This window comes from Phalangium opilio, unplaced genomic scaffold (assembly GCF_054372755.1).
Source record: "Phalangium opilio isolate 3A_F unplaced genomic scaffold, DU_Popi_V2 ptg001662l_1, whole genome shotgun sequence".
Lineage (NCBI taxonomy): Eukaryota > Metazoa > Arthropoda > Arachnida > Opiliones > Phalangiidae > Phalangium > Phalangium opilio.
In genome coordinates this window covers 676,552-701,991 of record NW_028324260.1, presented here as the reverse complement: position 1 = coordinate 701,991, position 25,440 = coordinate 676,552, and the positions used below count along the sequence as shown (strand labels likewise).

Genomic DNA, 25,440 nt, shown 5'->3' with positions numbered 1-25,440 from the left:
ATCATTTTGACTGCATTGGTGTTCAAAACAAAACGGATAAAACGACGGAGGCGAGATTCGAACTCGCGCGGGCAGAGCCCAATGGATTAGCAGTCCATCGCCTTAACCACCCCGTCCTCGATTTAAAACTGGTTTAATTATTTTGCCTGAATTTGTGATTAAAACAATCCGGTTAAAACGACGGAGGCGAGATTCGAACTCGCGTGTTTAAGGCCCAATGTATTAGCAATCCATCGCCTTAACCACTCGGCCATCCCTTCCGCGATTTAAGCGAGTTAAATCATTTTGACTGCATTTGTGTTCAAAACAAAACGGATAAAACGACGGAGGCGAGATTCGAACTCGCGCGGGCAGAGCCCAATGGATTAGTAGTCCATCGCCTTAAACACCCCGTCCTCGATTTAAAACGGGTTTAATTATTTTGCCTGAATTTGTGATTAAAACAATCCGGTTAAAACGACGGAAGCGAGATTCGAACTCGCGTGTTTAGGGCCTAATGTATTAGCAATCCATAGCCTTAACCACTCGGCCATCCCTTCCGCGATTAAACCGAGTTTTATCATTTTGACTGCATTGGTGTTCAAAACAAAACGGATAAAACGACGGAGGCGAGATTCGAACTCGCGCGGGCAAAGCCCAATGGATTAGCAGTCCATCGCCGTAACCACTCGGCCACCCCGTCCGCGATCTAAAACTGGTTTAAATATTTTGCCTGAATTTGTGATTAAAACAATCCGGTTAAAACGACGGAGGCGAGATTCGAACTCGCGTGTTTAGGACCCAATGTATTAGCAATCCATCGCCTTAACCATTCGGCCATCCCTTCCGCAATTAAACCGAGTTTAATCATTTTGACTGCATTGGTGTTCAAAACAAAACGGATAAAACGACGGAGGCGAGATTCGAACTCGCGCGGGCAGAGCCCAATGGATTAGCAGTCCATCGCCTTAACCACCCCGTCCTCAATTTAAAACTGGTTTAATTATTTTGCCTGAATTTGTGATTAAAACAATCCGGTTAAAACGACGGAGGCGAGATTCGAACTCGCGTGTTTAAGGCCCAATGTATTAGCAATCCATCGCCTTAACCACTCGGCCATCCCTTCCGCGATTTAAGCGAGTTAAATCATTTTGACTGCATTTGTGTTCAAACCAAAACGGATAAAACGACGGAGGCGAGATTCGAACTCGCGCGGGCAGAGCCCAATGGATTAGTAGTCCATCGCCTTAAACACCCCGTCCTCGATTTAAAACGGGTTTAATTATTTTGCCTGAATTTGTGATTAAAACAATCCGGTTAAAACGACGGAAGCGAGATTCGAACTCGCGTGTTTAGGGCATAATGTATTAGCAATCCATCGCCTTAACCACTCGGCCATCCCTTCCGCGATTTCAACGAGCTAAATCATTTTGACTGCATTTGTGTTCAAAACAAAACGGATAAAACGACGGAGGCGAGATTCGAACTCGCGCGGGCAGAGCCCAATGGATTAGCAGTCCATCGCCTTAACCACTCGGCCACCCCGTCCCCGATTTAGAACTGGTTTAAATATTTTGACTGAATTTGTGATTAGAACAATCCGGTTAAAACGACGAAGGCGAGATTCGAACTCGCGTGTTTAGGGCCCAATGTAATAGCAATCCATCGCCTTAACCATTCGGCCATCCCTTCCGCGATTAAACCGAGTTTAATCATTTTGACTGCATTGGTGTTCAAAACAAAACGGATAAAACGACGGAGGCGAGATTCGAAATCGCGCGGGCAGAGCCCAATGGATTAGCGGTCCATCGCCGTAACCACTCGGCCACCCCGTCCTCGATTTAAAACTGGTTTAAATATTTTCCCTGAATTTGTGATTAAAACAATCCGGTTAAAACGACGGAGGCGAGATTCGAACTCGCGTGTTTAGGGCCCAATGTATTAGCAATCCATCGCCATAACCATTCGGCCATCCCTTCCGCGATTAAACCGAGTTTAATCATTTTGCCTGCATTGGTGTTCAAAACAAAACGGATAAAACGACGGAGGCGAGATTCGAACTCGCGCGGGCAGAGCCCAATGGATTAGCAGTCCACCGCCTTAACCACCCCGTCCTCGATTTAAAATTGGTTTAATTATTTTGCCTGAATTTGTGATTAAAACAATCCGGTTAAAACGACGGAGGCGAGATTCGAACTCGCGTGTTTAGGGCCCAATGTATTAGCAATCCATCGCCTTAAATTCTGGGCCATCCCTTCCGCGATTTAAACGAGTTAAATCATTTTGACTGCATTTGTGTTCAAAATAAAACGGATAAAACGACGGAGGCGAGATTCGAACTCGCGCGGGCAGAGCCCAATGGATTAGCAGTCCATCGCCTTAACCACCCCGTCCTCGATTTAAAATTGGTTTAATTATTTTGCCTGAATTTGTGATTAAAACAATCCGGTTAAAACGACGGAGGCGAGATTCGAACTCGCGTGTTTAGGGCCCAATGTATTAGCAATCCATCGCCTTAAATACTCGGCCATTCCTTCCGCGATTTAAACGAGTTAAATCATTTTGACTGCATTTGTGTTCAAAACAAAACGGATAAAACGACGGAGGCGAGATTCGAACTCGCGCCTGCAGAGCCCAATGGATTAGCAGTCCATCGCCTTAACCACCCCGTCCTCGATTTAAAACGGGTTTAATTATTTTGCCTGAATTTGTGATTAAAACAATCCGGTTAAAACGACGGAGGCGAGATTCGAACTCGCGTGTTTAGAGCAAAATGTATTAGCAATCCATCGCATTAACCATTCGGCCATCCCTTCCGCGATTTAAACGAGTTAAATCATTTTGACTGCATTTGTGATTAAAACAATCCGGTTAAAACGACGGAGGCGAGATTCGAACTCGCGTGTTTAGGGCCCAATGTATTAGCAATCCATCGCCTTAAATACTGGGCCATCCCTTCCGCGGTTTAAACGAGTTAAATCATTTTGACTGCATTTGTGTTCAAAACAAAACGGATAAAACGACGGAGGCGAGATTCGAACTCGCGCGGGCAGAGCCCAATGGATTAGCAGTCCATCGCCTTAACCACTCGGCCACCCCGTCCCCGATTTAGAACTGGTTTAAATATTTTGACTGAATTTGTGATTAGAACAATCCGGTTAAAACGACGGAGGCAAGATTCGAACTCGCGTGTTTAAGGCCCAATGTATTAGCAATCCATCGCCTTAACCACTCGGCCATCCCTTCGGCGATTTAAACGAGTTAAATCATTTTGACTGCATTTGTGTTCAAAACAAAACGGATAAAACGACGGAAGCGAGATTCGAACTCGCGCGGGCAGAGCCCAATGGATTAGCAGTCCATCGCCTTAAACACCCCGTCCTCGATTTAAAACGGGTTTAATTATTTTGCCTGAATTTGTGATTAAAACAATCCGGTTAAAACGACGGAAGCGAGATTCGAACTCGCGTGTTTAGGGCATAATGTATTAGCAATCCATCGCCTTAACCACTCGGCCATCCCTTCCGCGATTTCAACGAGCTAAATCATTTTGACTGCATTTGTGTTCAAAACAAAACGGATAAAACGACGGAGGCGAGATTCGAACTCGCGCGGGCAGAGCCCAATGGATTAGCAGTCCATCGCCTTAACCACTCGGCCACCCCGTCCCCGATTTAGAACTGGTTTAAATATTTTGACTGAATTTGTGATTAGAACAATCCGGTTAAAACGACGAAGGCGAGATTCGAACTCGCGTGTTTAGGGCCCAATGTAATAGCAATCCATCGCCTTAACCATTCGGCCATCCCTTCCGCGATTAAACCGAGTTTAATCATTTTGACTGCATTGGTGTTCAAAACAAAACGGATAAAACGACGGAGGCGAGATTCGAACTCGCGCGGGCAGAGCCCAATGGATTAGCGGTCCATCGCCGTAACCACTTGGCCACCCCGTCCTCGATTTAAAACTGGTTTAAATATTTTCCCTGAATTTGTGATTAAAACAATCCGGTTAAAACGACGGAGGCGAGATTCGAACTCGCGTGTTTAGGGCCCAATGTATTAGCAATCCATCGCCTTAACCATTCGGCCATCCCTTCCGCGATTAAACCGAGTTCAATCATTTTGCCTGCATTGGTGTTCAAAACAAAACGGATAAAACGACGGAGGCGAGATTCGAACTCGCGCGGGCAGAGCCCAATGGATTAGCAGTCCACCGCCTTAACCACCCCGTCCTCGATTTAAAATTGGTTTAATTATTTTGCCTGAATTTGTGATTAAAACAATCCGGTTAAAACGACGGAGGCGAGATTCGAACTCGCGTGTTTAGGGCCCAATGTATTAGCAATCCATCGCCTTAAATACTGGGCCATCCCTTCCGCGATTTAAACGAGTTAAATCATTTTGACTGCATTTGTGTTCAAAATAAAACGGATAAAACGACGGAGGCGAGATTCGAACTCGCGCGGGCAGAGCCCAATGGATTAGCAGTCCATCGCCTTAACCACCCCGTCCTCGATTTAAAATTGGTTTAATTATTTTGCCTGAATTTGTGATTAAAACAATCCGGTTAAAACGACGGAGGCGAGATTCGAACTCGCGTGTTTAGGGCCCAATGTATTAGCAATCCATCGCCTTAAATACTCGGCCATTCCTTCCGCGATTTAAACGAGTTAAATCATTTTGACTGCATTTGTGTTCAAAACAAAACCGATAAAACGACGGAGGCGAGATTCGAACTCGCGCGGGCAGAGCCCAATGGATTAGCAGTCCATCGCCTTAACCACCCCGTCCTCGATTTAAAATTGGTTTAATTATTTTGCCTGAATTTGTGATTAAAACAATCCGGTTAAAACGACGGAGGCGAGATTCGAACTCGCGTGTTTAGGGCCCAATGTATAAGCAATCCATCGCCTTAAATACTCGGCCATTCCTTCCGCGATTTAAACGAGTTAAATCATTTTGACTGCATTTGTGTTCAAAACAAAACGGATAAAACGACGGAGGCGAGATTCGAACTCGCGCGGGCAGAGCCCAATGGATTAGCAGTCCATCGCCTTAACCACCCCGTCCTCGATTTAAAACGGGTTTAATTATTTTGCCTGAATTTCTGATTAAAACAATCCGGTTAAAACGACGGAGGCGAGATTCGAACTCGCGTGTTTAGAGCAAAATGTATTAGCAATCCATCGCCTTAACCATTCGGCCATCCCTTCCGCGATTTAAACGAGTTAAATCATTTTGACTGCATTTGTGTTCAAAACAAAACGGATAAAACGACGGAGGCGAGATTTGAACTCGCGTGTTTAGGGCCTAATGTATTAGCAATCCATCGCCTTAACCACTCGGCCATCCCTTCCGCGATTTAAACGAGTTAAATCATTTTGACTGCATTTGTGTTCAAAACAAAACGGATAAAACGACGGAGGCGAGATTCGAACTCGCGTGTTTAAGGCCCAATGTATTAGCAATCCATCGCCTTAACCACTCGGCCATCCCTTCCGCGATTTAAACGAGTTAAATCATTTTGACTGCATTTGTGTTCAAAACAAAACGGATAAAACGACGGAGGCGAGATTTGAACTCGCGTGTTTAGGGCCTAATGTATTAGCAATCCATCGCCTTAACCACTCGGCCATCCCTTCCGCGATTTAAACGAGTTAAATCATTTTGACTGCATTTGTGTTCAAAACAAAACGGATAAAACGACGGAGGCGAGATTCGAACTCGCGCGGGCAGAGCCCAATGGATTAGCAGTCCACCGCCTTAACCACCCCGTCCTCGATTTAAAATTGGTTTAATTATTTTGCCTGAATTTGTGATTAAAACAATCCGGTTAAAACGACGGAGGCGAGATTCGAACTCGCGTGTTTAGGGCCCAATGTATTAGCAATCCATCGCTTTAAATACTGGGCCATCCCTTCCGCGATTTAAACGAGTTAAATCATTTTGACTGCATTTGTGTTCAAAACAAAACGGATAAAACGACGGAGGCGAGATTCGAACTCGCGCGGGCAGAGCCCAATGGATTAGCAGTCCATCGCCTTAACCACCCCGTCCTCGATTTAAAATTGGTTTAAATATTTTGCCTGAATTTGTGATTAAAACAATCCGGTTAAAACGACGGAGGCGAGATTCGAACTCGGGTGTTTAGGGCCCAATGTATAAGCAATCCATCGCCTTAAATACTCGGCCATTCCTTCCAAGATTTAAACAAGTTAAATCATTTTGACTGCATTTGTGTTCAAAACAAAACGGATAAAACGACGGAGGCGAGATTCGAACTCGCGCGGGCAGAGCCCAATGGATTAGCAGTCCATCGCCTTAACCACCCCGTCCTCGATTTAAAACGGGTTTAATTATTTTGCCTGAATTTGTGATTAAAACAATCCGGTTAAAACGACGGAGGCGAGATTCGAACTCGCGTGTTTAGAGCAAAATGTATTAGCAATCCATCGCCTTAACCACTCGGCCATCCCTTCCGCGATTTAAACGAGTTAAATCATTTTGACTGCATTTGTGTTCAAAACAAAACGGATAAAACGACGGAGGCGAGATTTGAACTCGCGTGTTTAGGGCCTAATGTATTAGTAATCCATCGCCTTAACCACTCGGCCATCCCTTCCGCGATTTAAACGAGTTAAATCATTTTTACTGCATTTGTGTTCAAAACAAAACGGATAAAACGACGGAGGCGAGATTCGAACTCGCGCGGGCAGAGCCCAATGGATTAGCAGTCCACCGCCTTAACCACCCCGTCCTCGATTTAAAATTGGTTTAATTATTTTGCCTGAATTTGTGATTAAAACAATCCGGTTAAAACGACGGAGGCGAGATTCGAACTCGCGTGTTTAGGGCCCAATGTATTAGCAATCCATCGCCTTAAATACTGGGTCATCCCTTCCGCGATTTAAACGAGTTAAATCATTTTGACTGCATTTGTGTTCAAAACAAAACGGATAAAACGACGGAGGCGAGATTCGAACTCGCGCGGGCAGAGCCCAATGGATTAGCAGTCCACCGCCTTAACCACCCCGTCCTCGATTTAAAATTGGTTTAATTATTTTGCCTGAATTTGTGATTAAAACAATCCGGTTAAAACGACGGAGGCGAGATTCGAACTCGCGTGTTTAGGGCCCAATGTATTAGCAATCCATCGCCTTAAATACTGGGCCATCCCTTCCGCGATTTAAACGAGTTAAATCATTTTGACTGCATTTGTGTTCAAAACAAAACGGATAAAACGACGGAGGCGAGATTCGAACTCGCGCGGGCAGAGCCCAATGGATTAGCAGTCCACCGCCTTAACCACCCCGTCCTCGATTTAAAATTGGTTTAATTATTTTGCCTGAATTTGTGATTAAAACAATCCGGTTAAAACGACGGAGGCGAGATTCGAACTCGCGTGTTTAGGGCCCAATGTATTAGCAATCCATCGCCTTAAATACTGGGCCATCCCTTCCGCGATTTAAACGAGTTAAATCATTTTGACTGCATTTGTGTTCAAAACAAAACGGATAAAACGACGGAGGCGAGATTCGAACTCGCGCGGGCAGAGCCCAATGGATTAGCAGTCCATCGCCTTAACCACCCCGTCCTCGATTTAAAATTGGTTTAATTATTTTGCCTGAATTTGTGATTAAAACAATCCGGTTAAAACGACGGAGGCGAGATTCGAACTCGCGTGTTTAGGGCCCAATGTATTAGCAATCCATCGCCTTAAATACACGGCCATTCCTTCCGCGATTTAAACGAGTTAAAGCATTTTGACTGCATTTGTGTTCAAAACAAAACGGATAAAACGACGGAGGCGAGATTCGAACTCGCGCGGGCAGAGCCCAATGGATTAGCAGTCCATCGCCTTAACCACCCCGTCCTCGATTTAAAACGGGTTTAATTATTTTGCCTGAATTTGTGATTAAAACAATCCGGTTAAAACGACGGAGGCGAGATTCGAACTCGCGTGTTTAGAGCAAAATGTATTAGCAATCCATCGCCTTAACCATTCGGCCATCCCTTCCGCGATTTAAACGAGTTAAATCATTTTGACTGCATTTGTGTTCAAAACAAAACGGATAAAACGACGGAGGCGAGATTTGAACTCGCGTGTTTAGGGCCTAATGTATTAGCAATCCATCGCCTTAACCACTCGGCCATCCCTTCCGCGATTTAAACGAGTTAAATCATTTTGACTGCATTTGTGTTCAAAACAAAACGGATAAAACGACGGAGGCGAGATTCGAACTCGCGCGGGCAGAGCCCAATGGATTAGCAGTCCACCGCCGTAACCACTCGGCCACCCCGTCCTCGATTTAAAACTGGTTTAAATATTTTCCCTGAATTTGTGATTAAAACAATCCGGTTAAAACGACGGAGGCGAGATTCGAACTCGCGTGTTTAGGGCCCAATGTATTAGCAATCCATCGCCATAACCATTCGGCCATCCCTTCCGCGATTAAACCGAGTTTAATCATTTTGCCTGCATTGGTGTTCAAAACAAAACGGATAAAACGACGGAGGCGAGATTCGAACTCGCGCGGGCAGAGCCCAATGGATTAGCAGTCCACCGCCTTAACCACCCCGTCCTCGATTTAAAATTGGTTTAATTATTTTGCCTGAATTTGTGATTAAAACAATCCGGTTAAAACGACGGAGGCGAGATTCGAACTCGCGTGTTTAGGGCCCAATGTATTAGCAATCCATCGCCTTAAATTCTGGGCCATCCCTTCCGCGATTTAAACGAGTTAAATCATTTTGACTGCATTTGTGTTCAAAATAAAACGGATAAAACGACGGAGGCGAGATTCGAACTCGCGCGGGCAGAGCCCAATGGATTAGCAGTCCATCGCCTTAACCACCCCGTCCTCGATTTAAAATTGGTTTAATTATTTTGCCTGAATTTGTGATTAAAACAATCCGGTTAAAACGACGGAGGCGAGATTCGAACTCGCGTGTTTAGGGCCCAATGTATTAGCAATCCATCGCCTTAAATACTCGGCCATTCCTTCCGCGATTTAAACGAGTTAAATCATTTTGACTGCATTTGTGTTCAAAACAAAACGGATAAAACGACGGAGGCGAGATTCGAACTCGCGCCTGCAGAGCCCAATGGATTAGCAGTCCATCGCCTTAACCACCCCGTCCTCGATTTAAAACGGGTTTAATTATTTTGCCTGAATTTGTGATTAAAACAATCCGGTTAAAACGACGGAGGCGAGATTCGAACTCGCGTGTTTAGAGCAAAATGTATTAGCAATCCATCGCATTAACCATTCGGCCATCCCTTCCGCGATTTAAACGAGTTAAATCATTTTGACTGCATTTGTGATTAAAACAATCCGGTTAAAACGACGGAGGCGAGATTCGAACTCGCGTGTTTAGGGCCCAATGTATTAGCAATCCATCGCCTTAAATACTGGGCCATCCCTTCCGCGATTTAAACGAGTTAAATCATTTTGACTGCATTTGTGTTCAAAACAAAACGGATAAAACGACGGAGGCGAGATTCGAACTCGCGCGGGCAGAGCCCAATGGATTAGCAGTCCATCGCCTTAACCACTCGGCCACCCCGTCCCCGATTTAGAACTGGTTTAAATATTTTGACTGAATTTGTGATTAGAACAATCCGGTTAAAACGACGGAGGCAAGATTCGAACTCGCGTGTTTAAGGCCCAATGTATTAGCAATCCATCGCCTTAACCACTCGGCCATCCCTTCGGCGATTTAAACGAGTTAAATCATTTTGACTGCATTTGTGTTCAAAACAAAACGGATAAAACGACGGAAGCGAGATTCGAACTCGCGCGGGCAGAGCCCAATGGATTAGCAGTCCATCGCCTTAAACACCCCGTCCTCGATTTAAAACGGGTTTAATTATTTTGCCTGAATTTGTGATTAAAACAATCCGGTTAAAACGACGGAAGCGAGATTCGAACTCGCGTGTTTAGGGCATAATGTATTAGCAATCCATCGCCTTAACCACTCGGCCATCCCTTCCGCGATTTCAACGAGCTAAATCATTTTGACTGCATTTGTGTTCAAAACAAAACGGATAAAACGACGGAGGCGAGATTCGAACTCGCGCGGGCAGAGCCCAATGGATTAGCAGTCCATCGCCTTAACCACTCGGCCACCCCGTCCCCGATTTAGAACTGGTTTAAATATTTTGACTGAATTTGTGATTAGAACAATCCGGTTAAAACGACGAAGGCGAGATTCGAACTCGCGTGTTTAGGGCCCAATGTAATAGCAATCCATCGCCTTAACCATTCGGCCATCCCTTCCGCGATTAAACCGAGTTTAATCATTTTGACTGCATTGGTGTTCAAAACAAAACGGATAAAACGACGGAGGCGAGATTCGAACTCGCGCGGGCAGAGCCCAATGGATTAGCGGTCCATCGCCGTAACCACTTGGCCACCCCGTCCTCGATTTAAAACTGGTTTAAATATTTTCCCTGAATTTGTGATTAAAACAATCCGGTTAAAACGACGGAGGCGAGATTCGAACTCGCGTGTTTAGGGCCCAATGTATTAGCAATCCATCGCCTTAACCATTCGGCCATCCCTTCCGCGATTAAACCGAGTTTAATCATTTTGCCTGCATTGGTGTTCAAAACAAAACGGATAAAACGACGGAGGCGAGATTCGAACTCGCGCGGGCAGAGCCCAATGGATTAGCAGTCCACCGCCTTAACCACCCCGTCCTCGATTTAAAATTGGTTTAATTATTTTGCCTGAATTTGTGATTAAAACAATCCGGTTAAAACGACGGAGGCGAGATTCGAACTCGCGTGTTTAGGGCCCAATGTATTAGCAATCCATCGCCTTAAATACTGGGCCATCCCTTCCGCGATTTAAACGAGTTAAATCATTTTGACTGCATTTGTGTTCAAAATAAAACGGATAAAACGACGGAGGCGAGATTCGAACTCGCGCGGGCAGAGCCCAATGGATTAGCAGTCCATCGCCTTAACCACCCCGTCCTCGATTTAAAATTGGTTTAATTATTTTGCCTGAATTTGTGATTAAAACAATCCGGTTAAAACGACGGAGGCGAGATTCGAACTCGCGTGTTTAGGGCCCAATGTATTAGCAATCCATCGCCTTAAATACTCGGCCATTCCTTCCGCGATTTAAACGAGTTAAATCATTTTGACTGCATTTGTGTTCAAAACAAAACCGATAAAACGACGGAGGCGAGATTCGAACTCGCGCGGGCAGAGCCCAATGGATTAGCAGTCCATCGCCTTAACCACCCCGTCCTCGATTTAAAATTGGTTTAATTATTTTGCCTGAATTTGTGATTAAAACAATCCGGTTAAAACGACGGAGGCGAGATTCGAACTCGCGTGTTTAGGGCCCAATGTATAAGCAATCCATCGCCTTAAATACTCGGCCATTCCTTCCGCGATTTAAACGAGTTAAATCATTTTGACTGCATTTGTGTTCAAAACAAAACGGATAAAACGACGGAGGCGAGATTCGAACTCGCGCGGGCAGAGCCCAATGGATTAGCAGTCCATCGCCTTAACCACCCCGTCCTCGATTTAAAACGGGTTTAATTATTTTGCCTGAATTTGTGATTAAAACAATCCGGTTAAAACGACGGAGGCGAGATTCGAACTCGCGTGTTTAGAGCAAAATGTATTAGCAATCCATCGCCTTAACCATTCGGCCATCCCTTCCGCGATTTAAACGAGTTAAATCATTTTGACTGCATTTGTGTTCAAAACAAAACGGATAAAACGACGGAGGCGAGATTTGAACTCGCGTGTTTAGGGCCTAATGTATTAGCAATCCATCGCCTTAACCACTCGGCCATCCCTTCCGCGATTTAAACGAGTTAAATCATTTTGACTGCATTTGTGTTCAAAACAAAACGGATAAAACGACGGAGGCGAGATTCGAACTCGCGTGTTTAAGGCCCAATGTATTAGCAATCCATCGCCTTAACCACTCGGCCATCCCTTCCGCGATTTAAACGAGTTAAATCATTTTGACTGCATTTGTGTTCAAAACAAAACGGATAAAACGACGGAGGCGAGATTTGAACTCGCGTGTTTAGGGCCTAATGTATTAGCAATCCATCGCCTTAACCACTCGGCCATCCCTTCCGCGATTTAAACGAGTTAAATCATTTTGACTGCATTTGTGTTCAAAACAAAACGGATAAAACGACGGAGGCGAGATTCGAACTCGCGCGGGCAGAGCCCAATGGATTAGCAGTCCACCGCCTTAACCACCCCGTCCTCGATTTAAAATTGGTTTAATTATTTTGCCTGAATTTGTGATTAAAACAATCCGGTTAAAACGACGGAGGCGAGATTCGAACTCGCGTGTTTAGGGCCCAATGTATTAGCAATCCATCGCTTTAAATACTGGGCCATCCCTTCCGCGATTTAAACGAGTTAAATCATTTTGACTGCATTTGTGTTCAAAACAAAACGGATAAAACGACGGAGGCGAGATTCGAACTCGCGCGGGCAGAGCCCAATGGATTAGCAGTCCATCGCCTTAACCACCCCGTCCTCGATTTAAAATTGGTTTAAATATTTTGCCTGAATTTGTGATTAAAACAATCCGGTTAAAACGACGGAGGCGAGATTCGAACTCGGGTGTTTAGGGCCCAATGTATAAGCAATCCATCGCCTTAAATACTCGGCCATTCCTTCCAAGATTTAAACAAGTTAAATCATTTTGACTGCATTTGTGTTCAAAACAAAACGGATAAAACGACGGAGGCGAGATTCGAACTCGCGCGGGCAGAGCCCAATGGATTAGCAGTCCATCGCCTTAACCACCCCGTCCTCGATTTAAAACGGGTTTAATTATTTTGCCTGAATTTGTGATTAAAACAATCCGGTTAAAACGACGGAGGCGAGATTCGAACTCGCGTGTTTAGAGCAAAATGTATTAGCAATCCATCGCCTTAACCACTCGGCCATCCCTTCCGCGATTTAAACGAGTTAAATCATTTTGCCTGCATTTGTGTTCAAAACAAAACGGATAAAACGACGGAGGCGAGATTTGAACTCGCGTGTTTAGGGCCTAATGTATTAGTAATCCATCGCCTTAACCACTCGGCCATCCCTTCCGCGATTTAAACGAGTTAAATCATTTTTACTGCATTTGTGTTCAAAACAAAACGGATAAAACGACGGAGGCGAGATTCGAACTCGCGCGGGCAGAGCCCAATGGATTAGCAGTCCACCGCCTTAACCACCCCGTCCTCGATTTAAAATTGGTTTAATTATTTTGCCTGAATTTGTGATTAAAACAATCCGGTTAAAACGACGGAGGCGAGATTCGAACTCGCGTGTTTAGGGCCCAATGTATTAGCAATCCATCGCCTTAAATACTGGGTCATCCCTTCCGCGATTTAAACGAGTTAAATCATTTTGACTGCATTTGTGTTCAAAACAAAACGGATAAAACGACGGAGGCGAGATTCGAACTCGCGCGGGCAGAGCCCAATGGATTAGCAGTCCACCGCCTTAACCACCCCGTCCTCGATTTAAAATTGGTTTAATTATTTTGCCTGAATTTGTGATTAAAACAATCCGGTTAAAACGACGGAGGCGAGATTCGAACTCGCGTGTTTAGGGCCCAATGTATTAGCAATCCATCGCCTTAAATACTGGGCCATCCCTTCCGCGATTTAAACGAGTTAAATCATTTTGACTGCATTTGTGTTCAAAACAAAACGGATAAAACGACGGAGGCGAGATTCGAACTCGCGCGGGCAGAGCCCAATGGATTAGCAGTCCACCGCCTTAACCACCCCGTCCTCGATTTAAAATTGGTTTAATTATTTTGCCTGAATTTGTGATTAAAACAATCCGGTTAAAACGACGGAGGCGAGATTCGAACTCGCGTGTTTAGGGCCCAATGTATTAGCAATCCATCGCCTTAAATACTGGGCCATCCCTTCCGCGATTTAAACGAGTTAAATCATTTTGACTGCATTTGTGTTCAAAACAAAACGGATAAAACGACGGAGGCGAGATTCGAACTCGCGCGGGCACAGCCCAATGGATTAGCAGTCCATCGCCTTAACCACCCCGTCCTCGATTTAAAATTGGTTTAATTATTTTGCCTGAATTTGTGATTAAAACAATCCGGTTAAAACGACGGAGGCGAGATTCGAACTCGCGTGTTTAGGGCCCAATGTATTAGCAATCCATCGCCTTAAATACACGGCCATTCCTTCCGCGATTTAAACGAGTTAAAGCATTTTGACTGCATTTGTGTTCAAAACAAAACGGATAAAACGACGGAGGCGAGATTCGAACTCGCGCGGGCAGAGCCCAATGGATTAGCAGTCCATCGCCTTAACCACCCCGTCCTCGATTTAAAACGGGTTTAATTATTTTGCCTGAATTTGTGATTAAAACAATCCGGTTAAAACGACGGAGGCGAGATTCGAACTCGCGTGTTTAGAGCAAAATGTATTAGCAATCCATCGCCTTAACCATTCGGCCATCCCTTCCGCGATTTAAACGAGTTAAATCATTTTGACTGCATTTGTGTTCAAAACAAAACGGATAAAACGACGGAGGCGAGATTTGAACTCGCGTGTTTAGGGCCTAATGTATTAGCAATCCATCGCCTTAACCACTCGGCCATCCCTTCCGCGATTTAAACGAGTTAAATCATTTTGACTGCATTTGTGTTCAAAACAAAACGGATAAAACGACGGAGGCGAGATTCGAACTCGCGCGGGCAGAGCCCAATGGATTAGCAGTCCACCGCCGTAACCACTCGGCCACCCCGTCCTCGATTTAAAACTGGTTTAAATATTTTCCCTGAATTTGTGATTAAAACAATCCGGTTAAAACGACGGAGGCGAGATTCGAACTCGCGTGTTTAGGGCCCAATGTATTAGCAATCCATCGCCATAACCATTCGGCCATCCCTTCCGCGATTAAACCGAGTTTAATCATTTTGCCTGCATTGGTGTTCAAAACAAAACGGATAAAACGACGGAGGCGAGATTCGAACTCGCGCGGGCAGAGCCCAATGGATTAGCAGTCCACCGCCTTAACCACCCCGTCCTCGATTTAAAATTGGTTTAATTATTTTGCCTGAATTTGTGATTAAAACAATCCGGTTAAAACGACGGAGGCGAGATTCGAACTCGCGTGTTTAGGGCCCAATGTATTAGCAATCCATCGCCTTAAATTCTGGGCCATCCCTTCCGCGATTTAAACGAGTTAAATCATTTTGACTGCATTTGTGTTCAAAATAAAACGATTAAAACGACGGAGGCGAGATTCGAACTCGCGCGGGCAGAGCCCAATGGATTAGCAGTCCATCGCCTTAACCACCCCGTCCTCGATTTAAAATTGGTTTAATTATTTTGCCTGAATTTGTGATTAAAACAATCCGGTTAAAACGACGGAGGCGAGATTCGAACTCGCGTGTTTAGGGCCCAATGTATTAGCAATCCATCGCCTTAAATACTCGGCCATTCCTTCCGCGATTTAAACGAGTTAAATCATTTTGACTGCATTTGTGTTCAAAACAAAACGGATAAAACGACGGAGGCGAGATTCGAACTCGCGCCTGCAGAGCCCAATGGATTAGCAGTCCATCGCCTTAACCACCCCGTCCTCGATTTAAAACGGGTTTAATTATTTTGCCTGAATTTGTGATTAAAACAATCCGGTTAAAACGACGGAAGCGAGATTCGAACTCGCGTGTTTAGGGCATAATGTATTAGCAATCCATCGCCTTAACCACTCGGCCATCCCTTCCGCGATTTCAACGAGCTAAATCATTTTGACTGCATTTGTGTTCAAAACAAAACGGATAAAACGACGGAGGCGAGATTCGAACTCGCGCGGGCAGAGCCCAATGGATTAGCAGTCCATCGCCTTAACCACTCGGCCACCCCGTCCCCGATTTAGAACTGGTTTAAATATTTTGACTGAATTTGTGATTAGAACAATCCGGTTAAAACGACGAAGGCGAGATTCGAACTCGCGTGTTTAGGGCCCAATGTAATAGCAATCCATCGCCTTAACCATTCGGCCATCCCTTCCGCGATTAAACCGAGTTTAATCATTTTGACTGCATTGGTGTTCAAAACAAAACGGATAAAACGACGGAGGCGAGATTCGAACTCGCGCGGGCAGAGCCCAATGGATTAGCGGTCCATCGCCGTAACCACTTGGCCACCCCGTCCTCGATTTAAAACTGGTTTAAATATTTTCCCTGAATTTGTGATTAAAACAATCCGGTTAAAACGACGGAGGCGAGATTCGAACTCGCGTGTTTAGGGCCCAATGTATTAGCAATCCATCGCCTTAACCATTCGGCCATCCCTTCCGCGATTAAACCGAGTTTAATCATTTTGCCTGCATTGGTGTTCAAAACAAAACGGATAAAACGACGGAGGCGAGATTCGAACTCGCGCGGGCAGAGCCCAATGGATTAGCAGTCCACCGCCTTAACCACCCCGTCCTCGATTTAAAATTGGTTTAATTATTTTGCCTGAATTTGTGATTAAAACAATCCGGTTAAAACGACGGAGGCGAGATTCGAACTCGCGTGTTTAGGGCCCAATGTATTAGCAATCCATCGCCTTAAATACTGGGCCATCCCTTCCGCGATTTAAACGAGTTAAATCATTTTGACTGCATTTGTGTTCAAAATTAAACGGATAAAACGACGGAGGCGAGATTCGAACTCGCGCGGGCAGAGCCCAATGGATTAGCAGTCCATCGCCTTAACCACCCCGTCCTCGATTTAAAATTGGTTTAATTATTTTGCCTGAATTTGTGATTAAAACAATCCGGTTAAAACGACGGAGGCGAGATTCGAACTCGCGTGTTTAGGGCCCAATGTATTAGCAATCCATCGCCTTAAATACTCGGCCATTCCTTCCGCGATTTAAACGAGTTAAATCATTTTGACTGCATTTGTGTTCAAAACAAAACCGATAAAACGACGGAGGCGAGATTCGAACTCGCGCGGGCAGAGCCCAATGGATTAGCAGTCCATCGCCTTAACCACCCCGTCCTCGATTTAAAATTGGTTTAATTATTTTGCCTGAATTTGTGATTAAAACAATCCGGTTAAAACGACGGAGGCGAGATTCGAACTCGCGTGTTTAGGGCCCAATGTATAAGCAATCCATCGCCTTAAATACTCGGCCATTCCTTCCGCGATTTAAACGAGTTAAATCATTTTGACTGCATTTGTGTTCAAAACAAAACGGATAAAACGACGGAGGCGAGATTTGAACTCGCGTGTTTAGGGCCTAATGTATTAGCAATCCATCGCCTTAACCACTCGGCCATCCCTTCCGCGATTTAAACGAGTTAAATCATTTTGACTGCATTTGTGTTCAAAACAAAACGGATAAAACGACGGAGGCGAGATTCGAACTCGCGTGTTTAAGGCCCAATGTATTAGCAATCCATCGCCTTAACCACTCGGCCATCCCTTCCGCGATTTAAACGAGTTAAATCATTTTGACTGCATTTGTGTTCAAAACAAAACGGATAAAACGACGGAGGCGAGATTTGAACTCGCGTGTTTAGGGCCTAATGTATTAGCAATCCATCGCCTTAACCACTCGGCTATCCCTTCCGCGATTTAAACGAGTTAAATCATTTTGACTGCATTTGTGTTCAAAACAAAACGGATAAAACGACGGAGGCGAGATTCGAACTCGCGCGGGCAGAGCCCAATGGATTAGCAGTCCACCGCCTTAACCACCCCGTCCTCGATTTAAAATTGGTTTAATTATTTTGCCTGAATTTGTGATTAAAACAATCCGGTTAAAACGACGGAGGCGAGATTCGAACTCGCGTGTTTAGGGCCCAATGTATTAGCAATCCATCGCTTTAAATACTGGGCCATCCCTTCCGCGATTTAAACGAGTTAAATCATTTTGACTGCATTTGTGTTCAAAACAAAACGGATAAAACGACGGAGGCGAGATTCGAACTCGCGCGGGCAGAGCCCAATGGATTAGCAGTCCATCGCCTTAACCACCCCGTCCTCGATTTAAAATTGGTTTAAATATTTTGCCTGAATTTGTGATTAAAACAATCCGGTTAAAACGACGGAGGCGAGATTCGAACTCGGGTGTTTAGGGCCCAATGTATAAGCAATCCATCGCCTTAAATACTCGGCCATTCCTTCCACGATTTAAACGAGTTAAATCATTTTGACTGCATTTGTGTTCAAAACAAAACGGATAAAACGACGGAGGCGAGATTCGAACTCGCGCGGGCAGAGCCCAATGGATTAGCAGTCCATCGCCTTAACCACCCCGTCCTCGATTTAAAACGGGTTTAATTATTTTGCCTGAATTTGTGATTAAAACAATCCGGTTAAAACGACGGAGGCGAGATTCGAACTCGCGTGTTTAGAGCAAAATGTATTAGCAATCCATCGCCTTAACCACTCGGCCATCCCTTCCGCGATTTAAACGAGTTAAATCATTTTTACTGCATTTGTGTTCAAAACAAAACGGATAAAACGACGGAGGCGAGATTCGAACTCGCGCGGGCAGAGCCCAATGGATTAGCAGTCCACCGCCTTAACCACCCCGTCCTCGATTTAAAATTGGTTTAATTATTTTGCCTGAATTTGTGATTAAAACAATCCGGTTAAAACGACGGAGGCGAGATTCGAACTCGCGTGTTTAGGGCCCAATGTATTAGCAATCCATCGCCTTAAATACTGGGTCATCCCTTCCGCGATTTAAACGAGTTAAATCATTTTGACTGCATTTGTGTTCAAAACAAAACGGATAAAACGACGGAGGCGAGATTCGAACTCGCGCGGGCAGAGCCCAATGGATTAGCAGTCCACCGCCTTAACCACCCCGTCCTCGATTTAAAATTGGTTTAATTATTTTGCCTGAATTTGTGATTAAAACAATCCGGTTAAAACGACGGAGGCGAGATTCGAACTCGCGTGTTTAGGGCCCAATGTATTAGCAATCCATCGCCTTAAATACTGGGCCATCCCTTCCGCGATTTAAACGAGTTAAATCATTTTGACTGCATTTGTGTTCAAAACAAAACGGATAAAACGACGGAGGCGAGATTCGAACTCGCGCGGGCAGAGCCCAATGGATTAGCAGTCCACCGCCTTAACCACCCCGTCCTCGATTTAAAATTGGTTTAATTATTTTGCCTGAATTTGTGATTAAAACAATCCGGTTAAAACGACGGAGGCGAGATTCGAACTCGCGTGTTTAGGGCCCAATGTATTAGCAATCCATCGCCTTAAATACTGGGCCATCCCTTCCGCGATTTAAACGAGTTAAATCATTTTGACTGCATTTGTGTTCAAAACAAAACGGATAAAACGACGGAGGCGAGATTCGAACTCGCGCGGGCAGAGCCCAATGGATTAGCAGTCCATCGCCTTAACCACCCCGTCCTCGATTTAAAATTGGTTTAATTATTTTGCCTGAATTTGTGATTAAAACAATCCGGTTAAAACGACGGAGGCGAGATTCGAACTCGCGTGTTTAGGGCCCAATGTATTAGCAATCCATCGCCTTAAATACACGGCCATTCCTTCCGCGATTTAAACGAGTTAAACCATTTTGACTGCATTTGTGTTCAAAACAAAACGGATAAAACGACGGAGGCGAGATTCGAACTCGCGCGGGCAGAGCCCAATGGATTAGCAGTCCATCGCCTTAACCACCCCGTCCTCGATTTAAAACGGGTTTAATTATTTTGCCTGAATTTGTGATTAAAACAATCCGGTTAAAACGACGGAGGCGAGATTCGAACTCGCGTGTTTAGGGCCCAATGTATTAGCAATCCATCGCCTTAAATACTCGGCCATTCCTTCCGCGATTTAAACGAGTTAAATCATTTTTACTGCATTTGTGTTCAAAACAAAACGGATAAAACGACGGAGGCGAGATTCGAACTCGCGCGGGCAGAGCCCAATGGATTAGCAGTCCACCGCCTTAACCACCCCGTCCTCGATTTAAAATTGGTTTAATTATTTTGCCTGAATTTGTGATTAAAACAATCCGGTTAAAACGACGGAGGCGAGATTCGAACTCGCGTGTTTAGGGCCCAATGTATTAGCAATCCATCGCCTTAAATACTGGGTCATCCCTTCCGCGATTTAAACGAGTTAAATCATTTTGACTGCATTTGTGTTCAAAACAAAACGGATAAAACGACGGAGGCGAGATTCGAACTCGCGCGGGCAGAGCCCAATGGATTAGCAGTCCATCGCCTTAACCACTCGGCCACCCCGTCCTCGATTTAGAACTGGTTTAAATATTTTGCCTGAATTTGTGATTAAAACAATCCGGTTAAAACGACGGAGGCGAGATTCGAACTCGCGTGTTTAGGGCCCAATGTATCAGCAATCCATCGATTTAACCACTCGGCCATCCCTTCCGCGATTTAAACGAGTTAAATCATTTTGACTGCATTTGTGTTCAAAACAAAACGGATAAAACGACGGAGGCGAGATTCGAACTCGCGCGGGCAGAGCCCAATGGATTAGCAGTCCATCGCCTTAACCACCCCGTCCTCGATTTAAAACTGGTTTAATTATTTTGCCTGAATTTGTGATTAAAACAATCCGGTTAAAACGACGGAGGCGAGATTCGAACTCGCGTGTTTATGGCCCAATGTATTAGCAATCCATCGCCTTAACCACTCGGCCATCCCTTCCGCGATTTAAGCGAGTTAAATCATTTTGACTGCATTTGTGTTCAAAACAAAACGGATAAAACGACGGAGGCGAGATTCGAACTCGCGCGGGCAGAGCCCAATGGATTAGCAGTCCATCGCCTTAACCACCCCGTCCTCGATTTAAAACTGGTTTAATTATTTTGCCTGAATTTGTGATTAAAACAATCCGGTTAAAACGACGGAAGCGAGATTCGAACTCGCGTGTTTAGGGCCTAATGTATTAGCAATCCATAGCCTTAACCACTCGGCCATCCCTTCCGCGATTAAACCGAGTTTTATCATTTTGACTGCATTGGTGTTCAAAACAAAACGGATAAAACGACGGAGGCGAGATTCGAACTCGCGCGGGCAGAGCCCAATGGATTAGCAGTCCATCGCCTTAAACACTACGTCCTCGATTTAAAACGGGTTTAATTATTTTGCCTGAATTTGTGATTAAAACAATCCGGTTAAAACGACGGATGCGAGATTCGAACTCGCGTGTTTAGGGCCTAATGTATTAGCAATCCATAGCCTTAACCACTCGGCCATCCCTTCCGCGATTAAACCGAGTTTTATCATTTTGACTGCATTGGTGTTCAAAACAAAACGGATAAAACGACGGAGGCGAGATTCGAACTCGCGCGGGCAAAGCCCAATGGATTAGCAGTCCATCGCCGTAACCACTCGGCCACCCCGTCCTCGATCTAAAACTGGTTTAAATATTTTGCCTGAATTTGTGATTAAAACAATCCGGTTAAAACGACGGAGGCGAGATTCGAACTCGCGTGTTTAGGGCCCAATGTATTAGCAATCCATCGCCTTAACCATTCGGCCATCCCTTCCGCGATTAAACCGAGTTTAATCATTTTGACTGCATTGGTGTTCAAAACAAAACGGATAAAACGACGGAGGCGAGATTAGAACTCGCGCGGGCAGAGCCCAATGGATTAGCAGTCCATCGCCTTAACCACTCGGCCACCCCGTCCTCGATTTAGAACTGGTTTAAATATTTTGCCTGAATTTGTGATTAAAACAATCCGGTTAAAACGACGGAGGAGAGATTCGAACTCGCGTGTTTAGGGCCCAATGTATCAGCAATCCATCGCCTTAACCACTCGGCCATCCCTTCCGCGATTTAAACGAGTTAAATCATTTTGACTGCATTTGTGTTCAAAACAAAACGGATAAAACGACGGAGGCGAGATTCGAACTCGCGCGGGCAGAGCCCAATGGATTAGCAGTCCATCGCCTTAACCACTCGGCCACCCCGTCCTCGATTTAGAACTGGTTTAAATATTTTGCCTGAATTTGTGATTAAAACAATCCGGTTAAAACGACGGAGGCGAGATTCGAACTCGCGTGTTTATGGCCCAATGTATTAGCAATCCATCGCCTTAACCACTCGGCCATTCCTTCCGCGATTTAAGAGAGTTAAATCATTTTGACTGCATTTGTGTTCAAAACAAAACGGATAAAACGACGGAGGCGAGATTCGAACTCGCGCGGGCAGAGCCCAATGGATTAGCAGTCCATCGCCTTAAACACCCCGTCCTCGATTTAAAACTGGTTTAATTATTTTGCCTGAATTTGTGATTAAAACAATCCGGTTAAAACGACGGAGGCGAGATTCGAACTCGCGTGTTTATGGCCCAATGTATTGGCAATCCATCGCCTTAACCACTCGGCCATCCCTTCCGCGATTTAAGAGAGTTAAATCATTTTGACTGCATTTGTGTTCAAAACAAAACGGATAAAACGACGGAGGCGAGATTCGAACTCGCGCGGGCAGAGCCCAATGGATTAGCAGTCCATCGCCTTAAACACCCCGTCCTCGATTTAAAACGGGTTTAATTATTTTGCCTGAATTTGTGATTAAAACAATCCGGTTAAAACGACGGAGGAGAGATTCGAACTCGCGTGTTTAGGGCCCAATGTATCAGCAATCCATCGCCTTAACCACTCGGCCATCCCTTCCGCGATTTAAACGAGTTAAATCATTTTGACTGCATTTGTGTTCAAAACAAAACGGATAAAACGACGGAGGCGAGATTCGAACTCGCGCGGGCAGAGCCCAATGGATTAGCAGTCCATCGCCTTAACCACTCGGCCACCCCGTCCTCGATTTAGAACTGGTTTAAATATTTTGCCTGAATTTGTGATTAAAACAATCCGGTTAAAACGACCGAGGCGAGATTCGAACTCGCGTGTTTATGGCCCAATGTATTAGCAATCCATCGCCTTAACCACTCGGCCATTCCTTCCGCGATTTAAGAGAGTTAAATCATTTTGACTGCATTTGTGTTCAAAACAAAACGGATAAAACGACGGAGGCGAGATTCGAACTCGCGCGGGCAGAGCCCAATGGATTAGCAGTCCATCGCCTTAAACACCCCGTCCTCGATTTAAAACTGGTTTAATTATTTTGCCTGAATTTGTGATTAAAACAATCCGGTTAAAACGACGGAGGCGAGATTCGAACTCGCGTGTTTATGGCCCAATGTATTGGCAATCCATCGCCTTAACCACTCGGCCATCCCTTCCGCGATTTAAGAGAGTTAAATCATTTTGACTGCATTTGTGTTCAAAACAAAACGGATAAAACGACGGAGGCGAGATTCGAACTCGCGCGGGCAGAGCCCAATGGATTAGCAGTCCATCGCCTTAAACAACCCGTCCTCGATTTAAAACGGGTTTAATTATTTTGCCTGAATTTGTGATTAAAACAATCCGGTTAAAACGACGAAGGCGAGATTCGAACTCGCGTGTTTAAGGCCCAACGTATTAGCAATCCATCGCCTTAACCACTCGGCCATCCCTTCCGCGATTAAAACGAGTTAAATCATTTTGACTGCATTTTTGTTCAAAACCAAACGGATAAAACGACGGAGGCGAGATTCGAACTCGCGCGGGCAGAGCCCAATGGATTAGCAGTCCATCGCCTTAAACACTACGTCCTCGATTTAAAACGGGTTTAATTATTTTGCCTGAATTTGTGATTAAAACAATCCGGTTAAAACGACGGATGCGAGCTTCGAACTCGCGTGTTTAGGGCCTAATGTATTAGCAATCCATAGCCTTAACCACTCGGCCATCCCTTCCGCGATTAAACCGAGTTTTATCATTTTGACTGCATTGGTGTTCAAAACAAAACGGATAAAACGACGGAGGCGAGATTCGAACTCGCGCGGGCAAAGCCCAATGGATTAGCAGTCCATCGCCGTAACCACTCGGCCACCCCGTCCTCGATCTAAAACTGGTTTAAATATTTTGCCTGAATTTGTGATTAAAACAATCCGGTTAAAACGACGGAGGCGAGATTCGAACTCGCGTGTTTAGGGCCCAATGTATTAGCAATCCATCGCCTTAACCATTCGGCCATCCCTTCCGCGATTAAACCGAGTTTAATCATTTTGACTGCATTGGTGTTCAAAACAAAACGGATAAAACGACGGAGGCGAGATTCGAACTCGCGCGGGCAGAGCCCAATGGATTAGCAGTCCATCGCCTTAACCACTCGGCCACCCCGTCCTCGATTTAGAACTGGTTTAAATATTTTGCCTGAATTTGTGATTAAAACAATCCGGTTAAAACGACGGAGGCGAGATTCGAACTCGCGTGTTTAGGGCCCAATGTATCAGCAATCCATCGCCTTAACCACTCGGCCATCCCTTCCGCGATTTAAACGAGTTAAATCATTTTGACTGCATTTGTGTTCAAAACAAAACGGATAAAACGACGGAGGCGAGATTCGAACTCGCGCGGGCAGAGCCCAATGGATTAGCAGTCCATCGCCTTAACCACCCCGTCCTCGATTTAAAACTGGTTTAATTATTTTGCCTGAATTTGTGATTAAAACAATCCGGTTAAAACGACGGAAGCGAGATTCGAACTCGCGTGTTTATGGCCCAATGTATTAGCAATCCATCGCCTTAACCACTCGGCCATCCCTTCCGCGATTTAAGCGAGTTAAATCATTTTGACTGCATTTGTGTTCAAGACAAAACGGATAAAACGACGGAGGCGAGATTCGAACTCGCGCGGGCAGAGCCCAATGGATTAGCAGTCCATCGCCTTAACCACCCCGTCCTCGATTTAAAACTGGTTTAATTATTTTGCCTGAATTTGTGATTAAAACAATCCGGTTAAAACGACGGAAGCGAGATTCGAACTCGCGTGTTTAGGGCCTAATGTATTAGCAATCCATCGCCTTAACCACTCGGCCATCCCTTCCGCGATTTCAACGAGCTAAATCATTTTGACTGCATTTGTGTTCAAAACAAAACGGATAAAACGACGGAGGCGAGATTCGAACTCGCGCGGGCAGAGCCCAATGGATTAGCAGTCCATCGCCTTAACCACTCGGCCACCCCGTCCCCGATTTAGAACTGGTTTAAATATTTTGACTGAATTTGTGATTAGAACAATCCGGTTAAAACGACGGAGGCGAGATTCGAACTCGCGTGTTTAAGGCCCAATGTATTAGCAATCCATCGCCTTAACCACTCGGCCATCCCTTCCGCGATTTAAACGAGTTAAATCATTTTGACTGCATTTGTGTTCAAAACAAAACGGATAAAACGACGGAGGCGAGATTCGAATTCGTGCGGGCAGAGCCCAATGGATTAGCAGTCCATCGCCTTAAACACCCCGTCCTCGATTTAAAACGGGTTTAATTATTTTGCCTGAATTTGTGATTAAAACAATCCGGTTAAAACGACGGAAGCGAGATACGAACTCGCGTGTTTAGGGCCTAATGTATTAGCAATCCATCGCCTTAACCACTCG

The 25,440-nt window shown here is 45.0% G+C and overlaps 21 non-coding genes across 21 annotated transcripts; all 21 read right to left on the bottom strand.

Annotated features, from left to right (window-relative positions):
- Nucleotides 1-600: 600 nt before the first annotated feature.
- Nucleotides 601-682, bottom strand: TRNAS-GCU (transfer RNA serine (anticodon GCU)). The gene has a single exon. It is a non-coding gene; the product is annotated as a tRNA-Ser (tRNA).
- Nucleotides 683-1,445: 763 nt separating this feature from the next.
- Nucleotides 1,446-1,527, bottom strand: TRNAS-GCU (transfer RNA serine (anticodon GCU)). The gene has a single exon. It is a non-coding gene; the product is annotated as a tRNA-Ser (tRNA).
- Nucleotides 1,528-1,732: 205 nt separating this feature from the next.
- TRNAS-GCU (transfer RNA serine (anticodon GCU)) lies at nt 1,733-1,814 on the bottom strand. Its single transcript has one exon. It is a non-coding gene; the product is annotated as a tRNA-Ser (tRNA).
- Nucleotides 1,815-2,999: 1,185 nt separating this feature from the next.
- TRNAS-GCU (transfer RNA serine (anticodon GCU)) lies at nt 3,000-3,081 on the bottom strand. The gene has a single exon. It is a non-coding gene; the product is annotated as a tRNA-Ser (tRNA).
- A 484-nt stretch (nt 3,082-3,565) lies between these two features.
- TRNAS-GCU (transfer RNA serine (anticodon GCU)) lies at nt 3,566-3,647 on the bottom strand. Its single transcript has one exon. It is a non-coding gene; the product is annotated as a tRNA-Ser (tRNA).
- A 205-nt stretch (nt 3,648-3,852) lies between these two features.
- On the bottom strand, nt 3,853-3,934 carry TRNAS-GCU (transfer RNA serine (anticodon GCU)). Its single transcript has one exon. It is a non-coding gene; the product is annotated as a tRNA-Ser (tRNA).
- A 4,268-nt stretch (nt 3,935-8,202) lies between these two features.
- TRNAS-GCU (transfer RNA serine (anticodon GCU)) lies at nt 8,203-8,284 on the bottom strand. Its single transcript has one exon. It is a non-coding gene; the product is annotated as a tRNA-Ser (tRNA).
- A 1,185-nt stretch (nt 8,285-9,469) lies between these two features.
- Nucleotides 9,470-9,551, bottom strand: TRNAS-GCU (transfer RNA serine (anticodon GCU)). The gene has a single exon. It is a non-coding gene; the product is annotated as a tRNA-Ser (tRNA).
- A 484-nt stretch (nt 9,552-10,035) lies between these two features.
- Nucleotides 10,036-10,117, bottom strand: TRNAS-GCU (transfer RNA serine (anticodon GCU)). The gene has a single exon. It is a non-coding gene; the product is annotated as a tRNA-Ser (tRNA).
- A 205-nt stretch (nt 10,118-10,322) lies between these two features.
- On the bottom strand, nt 10,323-10,404 carry TRNAS-GCU (transfer RNA serine (anticodon GCU)). Its single transcript has one exon. It is a non-coding gene; the product is annotated as a tRNA-Ser (tRNA).
- Nucleotides 10,405-14,672: 4,268 nt separating this feature from the next.
- Nucleotides 14,673-14,754, bottom strand: TRNAS-GCU (transfer RNA serine (anticodon GCU)). Its single transcript has one exon. It is a non-coding gene; the product is annotated as a tRNA-Ser (tRNA).
- Nucleotides 14,755-15,796: 1,042 nt separating this feature from the next.
- Nucleotides 15,797-15,878, bottom strand: TRNAS-GCU (transfer RNA serine (anticodon GCU)). The gene has a single exon. It is a non-coding gene; the product is annotated as a tRNA-Ser (tRNA).
- A 205-nt stretch (nt 15,879-16,083) lies between these two features.
- TRNAS-GCU (transfer RNA serine (anticodon GCU)) lies at nt 16,084-16,165 on the bottom strand. Its single transcript has one exon. It is a non-coding gene; the product is annotated as a tRNA-Ser (tRNA).
- Nucleotides 16,166-20,147: 3,982 nt separating this feature from the next.
- On the bottom strand, nt 20,148-20,229 carry TRNAS-GCU (transfer RNA serine (anticodon GCU)). Its single transcript has one exon. It is a non-coding gene; the product is annotated as a tRNA-Ser (tRNA).
- Nucleotides 20,230-21,271: 1,042 nt separating this feature from the next.
- On the bottom strand, nt 21,272-21,353 carry TRNAS-GCU (transfer RNA serine (anticodon GCU)). The gene has a single exon. It is a non-coding gene; the product is annotated as a tRNA-Ser (tRNA).
- Nucleotides 21,354-21,558: 205 nt separating this feature from the next.
- On the bottom strand, nt 21,559-21,640 carry TRNAS-GCU (transfer RNA serine (anticodon GCU)). The gene has a single exon. It is a non-coding gene; the product is annotated as a tRNA-Ser (tRNA).
- Nucleotides 21,641-21,845: 205 nt separating this feature from the next.
- On the bottom strand, nt 21,846-21,927 carry TRNAS-GCU (transfer RNA serine (anticodon GCU)). The gene has a single exon. It is a non-coding gene; the product is annotated as a tRNA-Ser (tRNA).
- Nucleotides 21,928-22,690: 763 nt separating this feature from the next.
- On the bottom strand, nt 22,691-22,772 carry TRNAS-GCU (transfer RNA serine (anticodon GCU)). The gene has a single exon. It is a non-coding gene; the product is annotated as a tRNA-Ser (tRNA).
- A 1,042-nt stretch (nt 22,773-23,814) lies between these two features.
- On the bottom strand, nt 23,815-23,896 carry TRNAS-GCU (transfer RNA serine (anticodon GCU)). The gene has a single exon. It is a non-coding gene; the product is annotated as a tRNA-Ser (tRNA).
- A 205-nt stretch (nt 23,897-24,101) lies between these two features.
- TRNAS-GCU (transfer RNA serine (anticodon GCU)) lies at nt 24,102-24,183 on the bottom strand. Its single transcript has one exon. It is a non-coding gene; the product is annotated as a tRNA-Ser (tRNA).
- A 763-nt stretch (nt 24,184-24,946) lies between these two features.
- Nucleotides 24,947-25,028, bottom strand: TRNAS-GCU (transfer RNA serine (anticodon GCU)). Its single transcript has one exon. It is a non-coding gene; the product is annotated as a tRNA-Ser (tRNA).
- Between the last annotated feature and the right edge of the window lie 412 nt (nt 25,029-25,440).